At 33.3% G+C, this 20,321-nt stretch overlaps 1 protein-coding gene and 1 long non-coding RNA gene across 2 annotated transcripts in view; one reads left to right on the forward strand and one right to left on the reverse strand.

Moving 5' to 3' along the window:
* Positions 1-20,321, forward strand: part of LOC118192872 (uncharacterized) — a 408,484-nt gene that overhangs the window by 41,609 nt on the left and 346,554 nt on the right. The window lies entirely within an intron of this gene.
* LOC146994978 (uncharacterized) overlaps positions 1-20,321 on the reverse strand; it is a 36,292-nt gene that overhangs the window by 2,559 nt on the left and 13,412 nt on the right. The window contains exons 2-4 of the long non-coding RNA XR_015043677.1: positions 12,555-12,616; positions 9,276-9,364; positions 1,271-1,328 (exon numbers count right to left, since the gene is read on the reverse strand). This is a non-coding gene — a long non-coding RNA (uncharacterized LOC146994978). The remainder of the gene's footprint in view (positions 1-1,270; positions 1,329-9,275; positions 9,365-12,554; positions 12,617-20,321) is intronic.

A 20,321-nucleotide genomic window follows, 5' to 3' on the forward strand; every position in this document is an offset into this window, starting at 1 on the left:
ATCGAATATAAGATTCATGCTATTTGATGCAAAGTTTAAACTTTTTTTTTGACTCCCCCCCCCCCCCCGACGAAGAAGGAAATTGGTAAATTTTTTTAAAAGAGCCGAATATACAAGAAGTAAAAATAGTGCAGCCTCAAGTAAAACGGAGATTTTGTAATTAAAATATCGCCTGTGTTAACACTCAGTGATGCCAATCTAAATATTATTTTGAATGTTGTCTAAATTATTTCTCCCAAAATAGTGACAGATGCCTTTCTTACATTGAATTATGGGAAAACATTAGGAGCAGAATCGGTGGAGCAGAATCATTTATTTGGATAAACAAAAGTGAATAAACATAGTTTAATAGGTTTAGTTTATTTGACTATGTCAAAGCTAGGGCTATCTGCCTAAGGGAAGGGACGCTTTCGTGAATGATGCAGAAGTTTTTTTGCTCGGCTAATTGTAAAATTTGGAAAAGTAAAATTTGCGAAGAAAACTGGATTCAACTTCTCAGTCATTTCAAAGAAAAATACGTTTCATTGCCCAGTCTTGCTCAAACAGTAGAATAGATTTTCAGCTTCCCAGAACATGGGTTATTTATTTAATTACGGCAAAGCCTCGAGGGCTATCTGCCTAAGGGGAGGGATGCCTTCGTGGAGGACTTTCTAAGGGAAACTGGCTCGTATACACGTTACACAAGGGGAAACCCACGAAAACACCCATGCAGCCAGCCCGTTCGCGGAATTGGAACCTCGGACCGAACTAACAGTGTTCAGCGTCTTTACCGCTCGGCCGCTGGTAGGCCTCCCAGAACATGGACCGCAGTAGAAAGAATTTTCGCAATAATGAATATCATATGATCTAAAAAAAGAGGTAGAACAGCTGAATCAACAATAAAAGCTTTACAAAGCTTCGAAATTAACGGTGAACTAAACCGTGAATTTTTCTATGCCATTAAATATAAATTTTACAAAATTATTAATGAAATTTACACTATTACACTAGTTTCTTTTAACTCTGTTCTTTTTTTGTTCACAACTACTTTATTTATATTTTTCAGTCATAGGCAGTTTTCAGGCATCCTAGTAGGTTATATTCTCTAGGTGGCGAGTTCCGAAAATCGTCCTCGTTTGAGCAAAAAAAAAAGTTATCATAAGCATACTCTTAAGTTATGTATCGTATAGTAAGAAATGGGAGGGGCATGTTTTCAGTAGGAAGTGGAAGAATTTAATATTTTCAGCGTTAAGCAGTCTTCGGATTTATTGGAAATAAAAATGAGACTTACAGTTTGAGGTTGGTCCAGGCCAATTCTTTTGTACCGATCGGCTCGAGATCTGATTACTCTGTAAAAAGGAAGCATATATTTAGCTAGGTAAGAGTATTCAGTAATTTTCTATTAATTGTTAAGCAGCAATTGATAATAATAAAACATGAAGCCAATGTTCTAAGATATTATACTACCTGTGTCCCATAATATGTTGTGACTTAGTTCACTTGTCTGACAGTAGTAACATCAGAACAAGCCCACGAAATTCATCGTTGCAAGGAGTGCAAGACTGCCTGTGTCGTTGGCAAGAATCTTGAGTACTACACGGATGACAGTAAGAGAGCCCTCGGGAGGTTAAGCTAGGGCAGTAAACTAGGGGCGCAGTCCGGCCCTCCTTGCAAAGTAAATTTACCTTATGGCCATACTTTAGTTGTACCCATTCCAACAACAAACGAGGACATCCAGTGACCCGACCATGCCCCATAGAAAAGATTTTAAGGGGCATGGCCGGGTCGCTAGATGTCCTTGTGGCACCCCGGGAGTACGGGTCACCCACCTTTCTTCCCCTACAACCAACCTCTCAAGAGGATTTTCGGCTTGCCATACATTTCGAGTGTCCCCGTGCTGTACACACTATAAATTTACAAACATCCATGCCATCTCTGGGATTCGAACCGGGCCCTTCAGTACCGCAGTAGGCTCCACTAACCGCTATGCCATCTGGGCTTCTCTGCCCCATCATAATAGTAGCAACTGAATATTTAAATTCCTATTTATTGGCGAATGCAGCTGTAAGTTGTGTTGTAGCGCAAAACTGCGAAACTTTCAATCAAAATCAATGTTTCATGACATCTGTCATTTGTTTTGACACATCTTTCAATTTTCAGGTTAATTATTATGAATAATAGCTATTTTTCTAATTTCATCCGCTGATCGAAATCAGTTATTTTATTTCAGTTGAATATTAACACATTGTGAAAGTAAGATGAAAAAAAAAAGTGTTCAAGCAAAGATCGAGTTGAGATTATCTATTTCTTGATGCACCAAATGAAAAAACGAAATATTGCAGAAAGTTGCGTTTGCGTTAGCTGCAAAATAATTTAAGTGCAGCAGAATGATCGTATCCAGAATCTGGAAAATCAGGGTGAATCTTAATGTTATACAGTCAAAAGTCGTTAATCCGGACTCGTCGGGACTTCGGCGATTCCGGATTATCAATTTTTCCGGATTATAGATCATCAGTTTAAATCTGGTAAGATGGTATGCAGAAATTATAAAATTAAAAATATGAAACCGTAATTTATGAAATAAAGAACAATTATGATCTAAAGGGTATCAAAATTTACAAAAAAAAGCTTAATATTTATTTGTTTACTTTACTTTCTTCGGTATCGGAAGCGAATTTTAATGACGAGGAATTTGATTTAAATCATACAAAGACGGAGTACATCGAGATGAAATACTACATTTAGTAAGGAATTATAAGCCAAATAAAATAAAAGCATCTGCCCTGAAGATAAGGATAGTGCTGACAGATCAACTTCCAATTCATTGCGTGCTGCGGCGTTCCCCCGCCGCAGAGCAACGTGAAATTGATAAACAGATTTCGGAATGTTTAGATAAACAAAGGATATGCCTTTATCCATTTTTTGCAGCAATTTCACTTTTTGTTTAATGGACTTCGAAACATACTTTCGCTTTGTAGATCCTTTACATATTAGTAAATATATATCGGAAATTCTATTTGACATTATCGAAAGTTCAAGCTTACTTTTATAAAATTGCTCTAACAGTCTGCAAAAAAATAATAAGCCGGATCCAATTCGAAGATTAAGGAACAACGCAATCTGCAATATTAACCGAATTAGATAATTTTAGCTTAGCTTATACCGTCCGTTATACATTAAACACGCATGCGTAAACGTATTTTGGGCATGCAAACACGCATATTCGCAGCCGTAATAGTCCTACGCGCATGCGTCAACGCGACGGATGCGCAGAAAGTTTGTAGCTTTGAGGTCCGGATTATAGATCATTCCGAATTATGGGTGTCCGAATTAACGACTTTTGACTGTAGTAGATTCATTGAAAAAACGACTTAAATGCAAAGATTAAGGAGAAAAACATCGTAAACATATTTCTGTTAGCAGAAGAGGCACCATAGAAGCAGTAATCATAGTCATATATCTCCCGAAATACTGAATTAATTGTATTCTGTCACTTCAACAAGTTACGCTCTAACTCCAGCAATTTTAATCCCACGCATATAAGGAAAGCAAAGCTTTGCTGCCAAGGACCAACCTACAAATGCAGTAACGAAATTGAAAATTCCAGAAACTATCTGGACACTCAGAATAAAAATTAGGAGTATAATATTTTTAATTTATTGTTCAATTTAATCTAGTTTTTTGATAATAAATGTTGTGTTCTATATTTATTTTCTTTTGATAGTATAATTATTATTGTGTTTAACGTCCTTGTAGTAGACTAGAAGAGAAACACGCTAATGTGACAATCAAAATCGTAAAAAACAACCTTATATTTAGTTAGCGTAGGTATTAGGTAGGTAGGTAGCGTAGGTAACCTTATATTTAGCGTAGGTATATACCTACGCTAAATATAAGGTTACCTAAATATAGGTATATACCTACGCTAAATATAAGGTTGTTTTTTACGATTTTGATTGTCCTTATAGTAGTTTGAAGCGTAACTACTGATTTCAGTCTGTGATACGAAGAAGAGCTGTATTAGATTTTTGTTGAAAGTTTCAGAAGTGTAAAGTATTTCTCTTGGTAAAAGTAAATTTTATCAAGCTATCATAGGTTCTGTGTACATTCAATCCGTTACGAACCCGTACGCACGCAACGTTACAAATCCTGCTTCCTGATGTTCGCGTAAAAAATGTTTTTAGGTACAAGTTTTTTTAAAGCTGTATTTGTTATGTGAATGAAAGTATGCATACTTTTATCTGAAAGTTTTTAACTTGTGCGTTAAACGGATCAAGGGAATTATTTCCTTAAAGAAGAGGGGGGGGACTCAGAATGCCGTTTCACGAGCCACATAATGTTAACGACCTGTTTAATTTAAAAGTTTTCAGCCGGCCGCCGAGATATTTCTAGTACTTTATGCTTCTCGAAATTACTTGGAAGGAATAGGAGGGTGGAATTAAGGTTACAGGTACAGGTAGAAGCTAGTCCAGTAGTACTACAGGTAATTGAGGTATTGCCGAACCTAGCTAACTGTTAAACTTTCCACCGAATTTTACGGTTACATCTAACATAGTGATTTATTACATTTATTGAATTTCAGTACATATTACGATTTGATACAGGAACCGAACTAAAATGTCGCCTAGTTCGGCGACTTTTGGCGATGGCGAGAAAATAAATTCCCAAAACCGTTGTCGGGTTGGCGATATCTTGCTAAATTACCGAGATACCCATTTACTCAACGTTAAATGTCCCTATAATCTTACTTTTCCGGCATAGCTTCTCTTCAGATTTTTCATGTTACAAAAGAAATACAACAATTTTACTTATAATTCTACTAAAATTATCTAAGCACAAAATTATTAACAGTACATTTGTTTCTGCCAATTGAAATAAAAAAGGGGAGGTGCATAACTAAATGTTATAGCAGTCTCATGTACAAAATTTCAATCTTCTACGGCTAATCCTTTTTTTGGGGCGGGGGGGGGAGGGTTATGCGAGGTTCATACGTACGTACCCACGTCAAGAAAAGAATCTCTTTTGCATCGATTTTACAATCCATTTTGGTAAAAAAGAGTCCTTTATTCTGTTCGTACATCTAGACGTCTTGCCATCCCCCCAACAAACAAACAAACAAAAAAAAAAAAAAAAAAAAAAAAAAAAAAAAAAAAAAAAAAAGACTTTACATTACGCCCATAGGGGGCTTCTTCTTCTTTTTTTTTTTTTTTTTTTTTTTTTTTTTTTTTTTTTTTTTTTTTTTTAACGTTTTGTGTATTACCTTTATTTATTAAATATAATGTTCTTCGCACTTAAACCATAAAATTCAATTCAACAGCAATATTACAAGATAATTTTAAAACAGCATGTCTTTAGAATTTCGAAAACTCAGTGTCACGCGCTGGAGATAAAAATGTAGTGTTATCCCCCCCTCCCGTATAAATGTTGCCATTGCTCGCTTTTAAATCGCTGAGTTTGTTAATCAAAAATTCGTTAAATTTGAAAACGGTAATAAAACAAATTCCAAATTCCAAATTTGGTCTTCCAGATGCCCATATTCGGGTGGAGGATTGCGTGTTATTCAAAATTGGATGGCTCTAGGTGCCGTTGTTATATCACAGTGCGAGAAACATGCATATCTTTGTGCAGATTCTTCATTATTTAATTTAAATATAATACATAGCGATAATATTTGGTGGCAACAATTTGAAAAGTGATTCAGACTTTATAGTGGTGGTGTAGTGGTGTATTTAATTATGGCAAAGCACACTATGGCTATCTGCCTAAGGGGAGTGATGCCTTCGTGGAGGACTTTCTTAGGGAAACTGACTCGTATACACGTTACACATGGAGAAAACCACGAAAACGCCCATGCAGGCAGCCCGTTCGCGGGATTCGAGCCTCGGACCGAACTACCAGTGTTCAGCGACTTTACCGCTCGGCCGCTGGTGGGCCCCAGACTTTTATTGTGAGCCAACGCAAAATACCAAAACGAAATTAATAGCCCTTCTGATAACGCCCTTCGGGCTAAAAAAATCAAAATGGGTTCGAAAACCGTCAAAATGGATAGATATTTCCAATAAAATATTCAAGCAAAATTTTTCGCGAATGTTTACTTTGTCTAAGGAAGTAAGAAACTAGCAAACTTAAAATCAAAGTATAAATACGGGGATAATATTCAATAACTTCGTTAGATGAAATTCGTAAAAAAGTCGCTATGTATATAATTAATTATAATTATTTTTTTGTATTGTCGTTGAAACCATTCGAGGTACGCATGCGCGTACGTCGTCAGGATGGATACCTGTCAAATGAGATAAATTATTCCTTCAGAGTGTTTCTGTGAATGATTATGTTACGGTCGTTATTGTTTTCTCAGCCGAGTGGGATCGAATGTGCATTTTTCATAGGTGACAGGTTTTCAGAATCAGAGCCCGACGATGACAAAGCGAATAACGAGACGGAATAAATACGTCGTTAAAAATGATGTGTCTCGCATTGATGGGGCATTCGGTTCATTCTTGTATGTTTTCAAAAGAAGGACAGCAAATAACTAATTACCGATGTGATTAGCAGTTTTCTAGTATCTGAATGTGGTGTAGAATTTTCAATGCCATGGTTGCAGTTAGTGTGTTTTATTATGCTCTTAATCGTAGTTAAGCGATTTTAGTATGCCCTGACAGATTTACAGTTATCTTTTATCAGTACTAGAAGTGCTATTAAGCTTTGAAGCTCACTTTTTTGTCCGTAACACTTTTGTATTCAAATCACTTTTTAAATTGTTGCCACCAAATATTATCGTCATGTATTATTTTTCAAAAATATTAAATGATAAATCTGTATATATGTCTTCCGCATTCAGAAAACAGGAGAGCTACCGAATTTTTAATAAATGTCGCCCTCCACCGAACATGGGCAAATCGTAACCCTAATTTTGAATTTTGAAATTGTTTTTGATTCATTTCATATTTTGAACAAATTGTACGAATGTAGTACAATAGTTTAACGAATTCATAGAAATTTAACGAATTTCATATTTTATACAAACTCAGCGATATTAAAACGGATTTTTCACAGATTTTTCTAACTATAAATCTCTGATCACGTTAAGTCATATCAAGTCCTCTTTGCCGGACAACTTTTCTTACATTATTTTGGATCCGATTTTCTTCTTTAAAGCATTTTATCACGTACTGTACCATAAAATGGGATAAATTTTCTAATTTAGCCACATCCCGAATTGAATTTCCATCCTTGTGATAAAAAATGACCAGTTTTCGAATGCTGTTCGTTGTTTCCTTACACCTACAAGCTGTTTTAAATAGTAAATAAAATATAACGATTATCAAGCAAAAATAAAGCCAAACAATTTTTTAAATGTCACCAAAATGCAGAAAAAAAGTGGTAGATGATAATTTTATTTATGAAATTTTACGAAAATATTTCGGTGCACGATGACTTTTGTGGCGTGTTTTATCGATGCCTCCTTACATTTTCAAATTTAGAAAAAAAAAAAAAAAAAAAAAAAAAGAAAAAGAAAAGAAAAAAAAAAAAAAAGTTAGTATTAAAAGTTAAAAAGTTTGGTTTTATTCAAAGTCACATGGAGATGATATGAAAAAATATTGGCCTTTATATTCGAATTCAATTCCGGGTTACAGCGCTTTTTCCGCAAATTCTTAAAGTGTGAGAACACTTTTGTGAGACACTGTAGGCTTGTAAAGAATCTTCTCTTTCTTTAATCCGTGTCATAGTGGTGTAATTAATTGGAAGCGTATTGAACTGGCAACTGAGAGGTCCAGAGTTTAAATCCCTGCGAGGGTTTTGTTCATTTTTCATGTTTCTTGCTCTAAATTAAACCTAATATCTCAATAGAATTATAAAATTTGTGCTTTGGAATTTACATTATTGAGCAGACCATACATTTTAAATATAAATAATTCTTTTTTATTTCGGTGACAACTTTCATTATTTAATACTAGCAGCTTCGCTGCCAGCGTACCAAATTTCGTAGCCGTGGGTCTATTAGCTTACGCGCAGCGCAAGCGAAAGACACACACACCGCGCCAACGCAAATCGCCAAAAAATCCGTGCAACCGTCTACCAAAGTAGCACCAATCTGTCAGTGATTGACTTTTAGTACTTCAATAACTTACCCGTGCACATATAATTAGAATGTTCACTCTTCTTTTGTAGTTTGTCATTAAGCCTAATGTTAAGGCAGACATCGTCTGTGCGCCATTTGTTGAAATCTTTCTGCCCAGTGTATTGAAATTGAGTGCAGCATTATTTCATATTTTTCTGCGCGTTGACGATTTTATTGGGTTTTCACTTTGTGGCTTAGATTTAATGCTTTTCTGCTCCAGGTGATGCGGAACTTTATATTTTTTTTTATATTAATGTACATTTGTTTTATGATTTTAAATTTTTATTACCTTGTAAAATTTTAGTTGTCTTGTATATTGCACACACACACACATACATATCTGCGTTGTTCACTGGTGGTAATATTTGTCGTGTAATTTGCTGTGCCATGGTAAATTGTTTTGTAAATATCGCATATTAAGTAGAGTTAGATTTTGTGTACTTTGAATTTCATACGAATTTGAAGTATTTCGTATTGAATGCATTATATTTTATAAGTACTTCCCTATAAGTTATTTGGAATTAATGTCAACATTGAATGAATGAGATTAATGTATTAGTATTCTAAGAGTTTTATTTCTGATATTGGTAGGAAAGACGAAACAAAGAACGTGGACCTTTTGAACTAAAGCAGTTTATTCTCAAGTAACAAAGTTCCAGATATTGTAATACTGTTGATAACTTACCTCAGAATTGTAAACAGTGCTAGTTGTCAGAACAGTTTTCTAAATAGTATTTAGATAGTATTTAAGAATTACAAATGTTTATTTTGCATTTAAGCAATCTTTCTCAACAGTCAACATTACACTCAACTATCAAGTAGACCTTTACAATAAATATCATCAGTGGTTTTTGAGAACCTCCCCCACCCTGAAAAAAAGAACAATATAATTTTAAAATGTTAAAATTAAATTTTTCTTCAAAATAGTAAATGTAAAGTTTAAATTTATTTTCCTATATATCATTTTGACCTTTTTTTTTTTAGTTATTTATTTTTATATCGAGAGAAGCGGACCATTCTCAAGTGGCAGACTCGGGGATATCCTGGGCAGCAAAAGCTCTAGCTACGCCACTATCCACCAGATTTCGTATTTTTGTGGGAAAAAAATACTTTGAATGAATTATAATTCTGCATTCAGCAAATCGGATAATTTATAAAAATGAAGAATACTTACGTTACATCCGGTTTCGTGCAAAGCATGTACGCGCCGAAAGCAAAGGAACCCACCATGTGGGCAACGAACAGCGTTGTCATAGGTATGAGCTGTATGAAAAAGAAATGAACGAAATGCTTACTAAAATTGGTAAATATTATCCATTTTACATGGAAGACTCGTTATGTTCTTCTATATGCAAAAACATTAGACATTAATTTCAACTGAAAACAATTTTTAAATTCTTCAAGTCACAGATTTGTAATACATCAGAACTACACTTCTTTAAATATACTTTATTCTTTTTAACGTACTTGTCGTATTTTAGCTTGTTTGCTTTATTTAATTATAGCAAAGCACGCGAGAGCTATCTGCCTAAGAGAAGGCTACCTTTGTGGGAAACCTTCTAAGGGAAACTAGCTCGTAATCACGTTACACACGAGAAAACACGAGAACGTCTATATGCAGCCACCTCATTCGTCTGAAATCGAAGCAGGTCGAAATTATCAGTGTTAACTGACTTAAATACTCGGCTGTTTGTGGGCCTTATTATGTATCAGTTTTGCGTTTCCCTCCGAGGCCGATGCCTCACTTTCTCCATTCTAGCCACAGTCTTGCAAAAATAATTTATTCTTAACAGCAAAGTTGTATGTCATCAATCAGGAATTGATTTATAACTTAATTGTCAGTTTTTTAAATAGCTAAATTCTTTGCTAATGTTAAATGTTCGCATTTCCCCCTAGACTGCGTTGAGTACCTTATGTATGTATCTTGGACACTGGGGGAAAATGTACGATTTTTTTTAAATTTGATTGCTTAAAAAGAGAACATATTTACTAGGTATAGAATACGAAATCTGCTTCGTGTAGATTTTAGAATAGAAATTTAAAATATTATTTATACAGTATGTAGTAGATTTTAATTGTGTAAAATAATGCACCACAATATGAATTTATGAAGGCCTACAATTGGTTAAACTTTCAAGTGTCCTGTAATAATATTGATAAATAATAGTGTGCTTTTATCCGTTATCGGGTATAATGTATTATATTCCCGGATACTTACGTGTTATCTCTTGGACCATGAAACTGTTGCCAAGCAGTGCTATTTTACGCAAATTATGGATAAACATGACGTCACAATACGCCCGTTAACATTTGCGCTTTCATTCGTTGTACCCCCCCCCCGATTGATTCTCGATAAGCTTCCGTTTGTTTCTCTGAACGATAATATAAGTTGGCTGTTGTTGCTGTAATTTTACTTACTTGTACGAAGTAAAGGAAGTACTGTAATCCGAAAACATTCTGTTATCCAGATTTCAACGGAACGCCCACTTTAACCGTTTCGTGAGTCCATTTTGACTGTTTTCTTGAATGGCGTCTATACGTACGAGGAAAAAGGTATTTTTTATTCTAAAACTGATTGTGAAATGGATTCAAAATAGACTTTTTTTCACAACGCCTGTATGTATCTACGTTTGTATATTTCTCACATAACTCAAATGATAAGCCGCAAAACGTTCAAATTTTGTGTGTGTGACTGCCATAAAATCTAGTTATGCACTTCCATTTTTTATTGCATTCGCCAGGACCAAACGTGTATACATAATATACTTTTGGAACTGCCGGGGGTTACATGTGTGTGTGTATATATATATATATATATGTATGTGTGTGTTTTAAATGACGAAAATGTTCATGGTTTGGCAATGGAAAATTTAAAAAAAAAAAAAAAAAATTAAATATAAATAAACAAATAAATAAAAATTAAAAAGTTTTGTTTGTTTATTATTATTATTTTTTAAATAACGGAATCAAACTTTTAATGCTTTCATTTCCTATGCTTATATTTTGGAAAGCTTATATTCCGTATGAAGTAATAAAACTGTAAAGGATAAAAACTGACAGGGATATTTAATTTCAAAATCTGCAATTTTTGATATCAGTTTCAACCTGCCTGGTAGGTTCGGTTAATTAATTTGTAGCAATTCGAGGAAATAATTTTAAATGAAGTGCAGCAAAAGGTATAGAATTTGTTAAGCCGTACAATAAAGTCATGCGGTTTCGACATCAGTTTTTCTTTGTTTAAAAAAATTGCATATAATGTGTAATAATATAATAATGAACATATATGGTCAGCTGAATACGGCCACAAAACAGTAACAAATTACAACCTTTAGGAAGTTTATACTCATAGCATTCTAAACAAAGCTTCGGGTGAAATCGGAGGGCTTAAATCGACGAAAGCCTTTTTATGAGGCGCAAAAAGGAAGCGTAACGAATGCTCGTTGTTTTTAAAATAAAAACGCGTCGGGTCCTTCTGAATTGTGCAGAAACGATTGGCGCAACTTTGGCGGCATCTCCGCCAGTTTTCGTTATTCGATTTTAGCTTTCACGGTCGACGGGCTAATACGCAAATACCTAGTATTAAAATTAATAAAATTGTTTTATGACTATATCTTTCCTTGTTCATTTACTTATAAATCTTCAGTTCATTACTAGCAAGGATTTTTATGTCTTTTTCCAGAAACTACCTTTTTTAATGCATTTTTGCTCTTATGTCTGTTAGGTAATTGTGGAGGAAAATGATAATTAAAAGGACTGCGAATTATTACGTAGTCGGTGCCCTGGATGAGAATACTTATTTTGAGTACGGCACAGAGCGTGGTGTCAGCTTCATTAATCAAACTCTGATTTAGATTGTGCATAAGTGCGTTTTAAAACGTTAGAGTACAAATGGGTATTACACACATGTTTGAAAAATACAGCATAGTCATAAAAAATCTTCCCCGATATATGAACCTATAACGACCTACTCACTCAACAACTGGAATGAAATTTCAGGCACCGTTATTTGAAGATAGGCGTTCGTGGTTATAATGATTGAAAAACAATAGAGTCTCCCGGTTACGGTTACATTGAAAAAATTTCGAAATTTTCGAATCGCAATACCCTCTTATTTACGCCCTAGATTTCAGATAACCCCAAGACCAAAAATATGTTACGTTCGTTTAACGTGTATCAATCCAACGTCATTTATGGTTTCTCCGTGTGCTGATCAATCGGCGCAATAAAAGTAGATGTTGCTATCCGAAAATTTCGAAATCTTTTCACTGTAAGTATGAGAGCTGTATTGTATTAAATCATCACAATCTCGAACGACATACCTTCAAATAACAATATCTGAAACTTCATTTTAGTTGGTTCAGCGGTAAGTTGCTAGGGGTTCATATATCGGGGAAGTTTTTTTACGAGCACGCTGTACTGTTTCATTTTGGCATGTTAAATAGTATTTACTTACCTCATAATGTTTTATCACAGTTCTAAGACTGAAGATGGGTGAAGCCATTGTGTAATAAAATCCTGAAAAAATAAAAATCAAAATAAACTTTGAAATTGTTTTCGAAACATGTTAAAATTTGTTATACTGTATATGGATTCTAAAAAGGGTCATGCAAAGGAATCTCTGGTTTAAATAAACAATTATTATGTCCAAGAATGATTTTACAGTTTAAACTTTTTACATTGATTCCTAGGGAAAAATTGTTCTGTTTTACGAACATTTTCGATGACAAATGGCCTTCACGAACGAATAACCGAGGTTTTACTGTATATCCGAAAGTGTCTGTTAAGGCTGACAAAAATAGTTTCGTAGTGGAGGATTTTTCTCCTTGTAATTTCTAAAGTATCAGATGGATTAAGTCGGTGATGTTTAAAATTTTATTGACTCAAGAAACCTATAAAATTAATTGTTACGAATTTTTTTTTATATATTTAAAGAATTTTAATGAAGTAGTATCTCTTGTATAATGTAACATGAAAGACCTTGAGAGAAGCTTTGGCGAAAAAATAAGATACAGGGACAGGACTAACATTGTGGTTGGTCCGGTCCTTGTATGAATGTAATTGGTATTGTAGTTGCATAACTGTGATTGATCCTTATATGTAACTGTAACAGTATCCGGTTCTTATTAACCGTATATACCTACCAGTAATTTCCAGAAATGCATAGTACTAGAAATTTCTCGGCAGCTGAGGGAAAATTATGTAAGACTGGAGAGAGCAAAAGTAAACTGTATTTTTAATCATCAATTTTGTAGTTTTAATTGTTCTCGTTTGATCCTTTCTGGTTGATAATATATCCTGAGGTATTATAAATGCCGAGGGTTTGGTGATCTTTCTTATTAAAGTCGCCAAAATCGCCAACTCGCCAACTGTAAACTAAATTTAGTGGAATAAAAAAGTTAATGAGTTATTAAATTAATTAATTAAATTACTTTCCTTTATATTTTCGTATTTTATTTTCATATTTAAAAATAAGTTTCAGTGGTGCCATCTGTGAAATAACGAGTTAATTAAAGCGGTAGATCGCATACTACATGAATACCATTGTTTTTTCCTTGTAACACCTTAAAAAAAGCCGATAATTATTATGAAGTTTTACTTAATTAGTAGAGAATTTAGTTAGTTTTTTTTTAATTATTTCGTGTTTTCAATATTAGGGGGTAGCTAATTTTAGTATATAAAACGTAAATTATAGAAACATGTATAATAGAATAACTAAAAAAAATGTACTTTAAAAAATTAAAGTTACTTTTTATTTTACAAAAGAAAAAGAAAAGCATTTTTATGTTTTAGAAGAGCGAGGAAAACAGTTAATCACGTTGAACCATAATTGTTTTGATTTCAGAATAATCTCTACATATCATAAAAGAAAGAGTCTGTTTTGTCTTTCCTTCGTGCTGAGCGTAGACCCAGAGCTACGAAATTTGGTATATAGGTGCATCTCGACAAGAGCCAGTGCACTTCGAAACGATTTTTTCAAAATTCAAATCAGATTTTTTATTTTTTTGAGTTTATCGCATCATTTTGAATAGTTTCATTCTTTTAGAAATGTGGTTTTTAACAACAGTTTTTCATTCAATTGCATACTGGACTGCTGACTGTTGAAAATCAACACTGTTGCCACTTGGAAAAATGAGGGCGATAATTCTATGCAGTTTTTAAATTTAATGTTTCTCTTGAATACTAGACGTTTGTTGAGAGAAGGCAACGGGAAGTTGATTAATTTATTTATTAGGATAATTAATATTTGTATTAAGGGATATTGCGTATTTCATTGTAATTTTGTTATATGTAATACATTTTTTTCATTTGCCTTTTCTTTTTGTGAAGTTGTTTTGCAGAGTAAAATTCTGCGCAGATTTTAAATTTAACGTTTGGTATTCCCTTCAGGCATTTTTCCGGTACATTTAAAGCCAGACGAAAAATGGCAGCTTAGCTGCTAGTTGGAAATAAATTGTATTTTTCTTTGTTTACAGCTAGTCTGTAAAATTCAGATACTTATAAAACAAATAAATATAATTTATTTTAACAAATAACTATAATTTTCTTTAATGAGTAAGCAATCAATAAAACTGTTAAAATATGTAAAAATATTGGTTAAAGGATATGAAGCATACAGCGAAATTCCTGCATAACATTAATTCGATATGCGCGATTGAACGAAATGATAGTTTTTCAGTTTAATCAAGTTTTCGGTAATAATATTTGGCTGAAATGCGGTTTAGCCCACTGCTTGGCGATTTTTTTGAATGGGCAATAAACACGCCAAAATGGCTATCACGATATTTTGAAGCTGTGTTGTTATTCTGTTACCACTAAATGTTATCGCTCTGTGTTATATTTAAAGAAATTAAATATTAAAAAATCTGCATAAATGTTTCTCGCATTGTGATAAAACAATGGTACCAAGAGCCATCAAATTTTGAATAACGTACGTTTTCAACCAAATATGGGCATCCCAAACTTGGAATTTTGTTTTGTTATCTGTTTCATATTTTGTAAAACTTTAACGAATTTTCGATTAACAAACTCAAAAGATTTCAAAGCGAGTAATGGCAGTACAGTGCAGGGGGGAGGTATTATCTCCAGAGCGCGAAACTGTATATCGGAAGTTCTAAACGCTATGCTCATTTTAAAATTATTTTGGGATATTGCTGTTGAAGTGAATTTTATGGTTTAAGTGCGAAGAACGTGATACTTGATAAATAAAGGTAACACACAAAACATTAAAAAAAAAAACGCCCTTTTGGGCGTAATGTAAAATCTGAAAGCTTTCGTTTTTTTTTTTTTTTTTTTTTTTTTTTTTTTTTTTTTTTTTTTTAATTTGAGCAGCTAATTCAGTTGCGGTTTGAATGTTCTTATGTGGTGGTTCTTAATCGAGCGTTTCCCCCTGTGGGTTTTTTCCATTTTTCTGCATATATTACGGAAACGGCGGATAAAACGTTAGTAAGTTTTCTTAAAGATAGGGGAGTGTCCAAAAGAGTTTCCTCTTGAAATGAATTCAATATATATATATGTCATAATAAAAGCAAAGGAAAAACGAAGGTCAGTATCCCCGCCTGTCACGCGGGAGACCGAGGTTCGATTCCCCGCCGGGGAGCCATAATTGTCATATTAAAAGCACAAAGGAAATGACGGAACACTGTAGATGCGTGCTTAGATCCATATTGAACAAGAATTTTGATTGCGTAGTATTTAAAGAACTTGGCAGTCGAGGCAGTTTTAATTCCATTTTTATTTCCAATTGATATTTGTGGCCACAATCACTTGGCACTCTAGTCGTGCCTATCCACAGAAGATTTACATTTTTGATACTTTTGAGATAGAAAGCAAGCCAGCGATATTACATCTTAGCAGAGCACAGAGCAAAAGCTGAAGTGCATCGTTATGCAAGATGGAGGCACGCGAAGAGAAAAGTTTTGGTTTACAATTCGGTGATTGGTCGTCAAGAGGCATATGGTATTAACGGTTACGTAAGATCGCATGATTAATTTGAATGACGCAATGCAGATAAGTTATTACGACTTTAGAATAGAGAGGGAGAATTAATGTTTATAGTTATAATTCTGATTCATATATTTTTATCTTACATATTCCCCCCCCCTTCAAAAAAGAAAAAGGCGTAGCGAAAGAGAAGCCTTTTTAAAGAGAGAGAGTTAAAGCACTAGCAAATGTTAAAAAAAAACATAAATCATAAAATTTTGATTCTATAAAAGTATAATTTATAAATATCAATTTTTTTTAAATAAATTTTTAATTTTTAGAGTCCTATTGACTTTTTCAGCATTCCAGTCTAAAAGTCTTTTTGTTTGAGAGTTCACATAATCATAATTCTTCAGGGAAGGTTCTTGTTATCGCAGAATATCACAAAATAAACTTTTACATAATCAATATTTATAATTAAATGTAATGCACATAAATATTTATGATATTAATTTTCATATTGATAAATTATATTTTAATACCATATAATAATAGGAGTGAGCTTCAGAAATTATGGTTTCACCGTTATCATCTTTCATTTACAATTCCTGTATTTTACCAAACTGGAAGCCTCGCAATACTTCTAAACAAACATATCCATCAATAGGGCTGTCCTCTTGAGCTAACCAGTGTGTTCTATGCACTGGTGGCCTAGGGTGCCTTGGCAGTTACTTGAAAAGGCCTCCGTTCCTTGCATTAAGGTAACTGGCCTTTGAGAACTGCACTAATACATTCCATAATAAAAAAATATAATAATAATGATAATATAAAAGAATTGCACACACTCATAAAATGAGAGCCTCCAACATTATCTTATTTGAAGAGGGTGAAGGGAACAACTGTACAGAGGTAATTACAGGCCTCTGTTGAAGGAACCAGTACACCCTCATCATACTATACTTAACACACAATAACCCATAAATCTTAACATGCATTTACCATAATTTCATATTACTTATCTGTAATAATTTCACTTATTTTTAATATCTTCATTTTTAGAATAATTATAAAATTCGTATTCAAAATTCTCAACAAAATTTCAAAAACATAAAAACTTATCTTAATATCCTTCCCTATGAATAATTTAAATAGCTTAAAATTCGTTACTAAATTTGCTCACATATAATTATGAAAAATTAGAAAAATTAATGAACAAGAATTTCAGATTTTGTCAAAACAAATTGCAGAAATTTTAACCAAAGTTGAAATGAAAACTATAGAATTCGCAGCACATTAAATAATTTAGTTCCTGAGCTAGGTTCACACGAATGTAATAATTTTTGAGCTGTTGAAAAAGCGGAAGTGCAAATAATTTTCTGTCGCACATACTTGCAAACACTAACTCGGATCGACCTTGAACCGCTGTAATGCTTAATTCCTAAACGGTAAATTCACTGATGATTTCTTTTTCACTAGGCATTCGAACTTCTCAATTTATCGAGAGATTACTTTCAATCTGGAAACACTACGCATGATTATTTTTTTTTTGAAGCACTTGCAAAACACCACAGCAGAAGAATGATCTGTTATTTTTTAAACACTGAAAAAACAAACTTGATCATTCACTTATTTCACATTATCTTGGATTTATCACAAAACGATGATTTGAAGAGCTGAATTAAATTTTCCATTGAGGTTTCAGGCTGCAGGAAACTATCCTGTCGACTTAATTGTCATAATAAAAGCAAAGGAAAAACGAAGGTCAGTATCCCCGCCTGTCACGCGGGAGACCGGGCTTCGATTCCCCGCCGGGGAGCCATAATTGTCATATTAAAAGCACAAAGGAAATGACGGAACACTGTAGATGCGTGCTTAGATCCATATTGAACAAGAATTTTGATTGCGTAGTATTTAAAGAACTTGGCAGTCGAGGCAGTTTTAATTCCATTTTTATTTCCAATTGATATTTGTGGCCACAATCATTTGGCACTCTAGTCGTGCCTATCCACAGATTTACATTTTTGATATTTTTGAGATAGAAAGCAAGCCAGCGATATTACATTTTAGCAGAGCACAGAGCAAAAGCTGAAGTGCATCGTTATGCAAGATGGAGGCACGCGAAGAGAAAAGTTTTGGTTTACAATTCGGTGATTGGTCGTCAAGAGGCATATGGTATTAACGGTTACGTAAGATCGCATGATTAATTTGAATGACGCAATGCAGATAAGTTATTACGACTTTAGAATAGAGAGGAAGAATTAATGTTTATAGTTATAATTCTGATTCATATATTTTTATCTTACATATATATATATATACATATAAAAAAGACCCTCAAAACGACTTTACATTTTTCATGAAAAGGGTAAATGAAAATTTTTTTCTTGTATGCTTCATTTTAATTAATGTTGCTTATCTTTAATATTTTGCCTCAATCCTAGAAGATGAAAAAAGCTGAGGTTGTACAATTCTTTGATGTTTTTCAAGTAAAAATAGATCGATGTGTACATAGGCAAAGCCAATGCAGTGTGCAATGCCGATGTTGTGCAATTCTCTAATGTTAAGTGAAAATTAATCGATGTGTACATGGCCAAAGCAAATGCAGAGTTTGTGCATTTCTCTGATGTTTTCAAGTGAAAATAGATTGATGTGAACATGGGCAAAACCAGTGCAGTGGGCAATGCCGAGGTTGTGCGCGATGCCATGTTTGTGTAATTCTCTGATTTTTTTTTTTTTTTTTTTTTTTGGAGTGAAAATAGATCGAAGGGTACATGGGTCAATGCAGTGCGCAATGCCGAGTTTGAGCAATTCTCTGATTTTTTTTTTTTTTTTTTTTTTGAGTGAAAATAGATCGAAGGGTTTATGGGTCAATGCAGTGCGCAATGCCGAGTTTGAGCAATTCTCTGATTTTTTTTTTTTTTTGAGTGAAAATAGATCGATGTGTACATGGACACCAAGTTTTTGCAATTCTTTGATGTTTTTCGAGTGAATACAAATCGTTATGCACATGGGCAAAGAGACGCTGTATGTTATGCTGAGCAGTAATGTAACGTATTTTATATGCAATGTTTAATGTATCGTTTGTGAATTTTAAATTGGTATTGTTGTTTTAATTGCAAGTTATACTTTAGACATCTCTTGTTTTAAAAAAATTAAATTGTATTTTTAATTGTTTGGTTTTGATATGTTGATAATGCTTTCCGAAAAATATCGATTATCCGACGATCTACTCAATAGTAGCAATGTAAACTTTGACCCTGTAAATAACTTTTACTTTGTTATTTTAATACGTAAGATTTGCTATCGCAGTTGCACTTGATAATATGATCAATTCGATTATCAATTATATCGAGTTCATTGATAATATGTGTGTGTGTGTGTGTGTATGTGAAGTATTGCTTGGTGTTCCAGATTTGTAATATTTATTTCTTTCATTGTGAGAAATTAAGATTTTTTTATCAGTAGAATGTGTAGAGTTCTAGTATGACTACAGAGAGAATATGACGGGATTTAAGAATTTAAGAAATAGTGATATGAAAGCTGTGTATGATGTTGATATGCGATAAAAAATATTTTCTTTTTTTATTAATGTTTAAAAGTCTTAGAAAATAATGGAAGATTGTCTACTTACTAGTACCTAAGGAAATGTGTCGTTACTTAGCAACAAGGTTATTTGTAAAAATGATAAAATTAAAATGTTCGATAATATGAATTTAAATTTGTTGGCAACTACTCCGGTAAAAGAAAAAGAAAAAAAGAAGAGGAAAAATAGTTATTGATTCGAGCGTTTTGGCAACAGAGAGAAACCAGACGAAAACTGTAGAACTAGCATTTTTTTTAGAACCTGAACTCGATTTTGGGCAGTTTTTGAATCGTCTGTAATCGGATATTGTTGTTTAAATAATTATCCTTTTAAACTTAAAATGTAAATAATATTATGTCAATATAAAACTAAGAAAAAGAAAAGTCATGCGTATGATTAATTTTACGTTATGAATGATTTCACAAAAGACATTAGTTTTTTCCTAGCAGCTACCCGGAATATAATCCAGCATCAAGAAAATCATCAAAAGGGCAAGTTTTGAAATTTATCGAGCCCTTATATTAATAGATTTAACACAAATTGGAGTATATACTATTTTTTTTTAAAAGACACGCAATAATTTGCAACATTCTGATATCATTGCCGGAATAAATTTACAAAATTTTTTTTTATTTGCATAAATTCTATAGCTTAAAAATCTTTGAAAATACTGAAGCTGTATGAAATACAAGTATGAGAGACTGCGACGTTGTTTAC

Source organism: Stegodyphus dumicola, chromosome 10 (genome assembly GCF_044657685.1).
Source record: "Stegodyphus dumicola isolate Sdum_Otavi_A_Nest chromosome 10, ASM4465768v1".
Taxonomy (NCBI): domain Eukaryota; kingdom Metazoa; phylum Arthropoda; class Arachnida; order Araneae; family Eresidae; genus Stegodyphus; species Stegodyphus dumicola.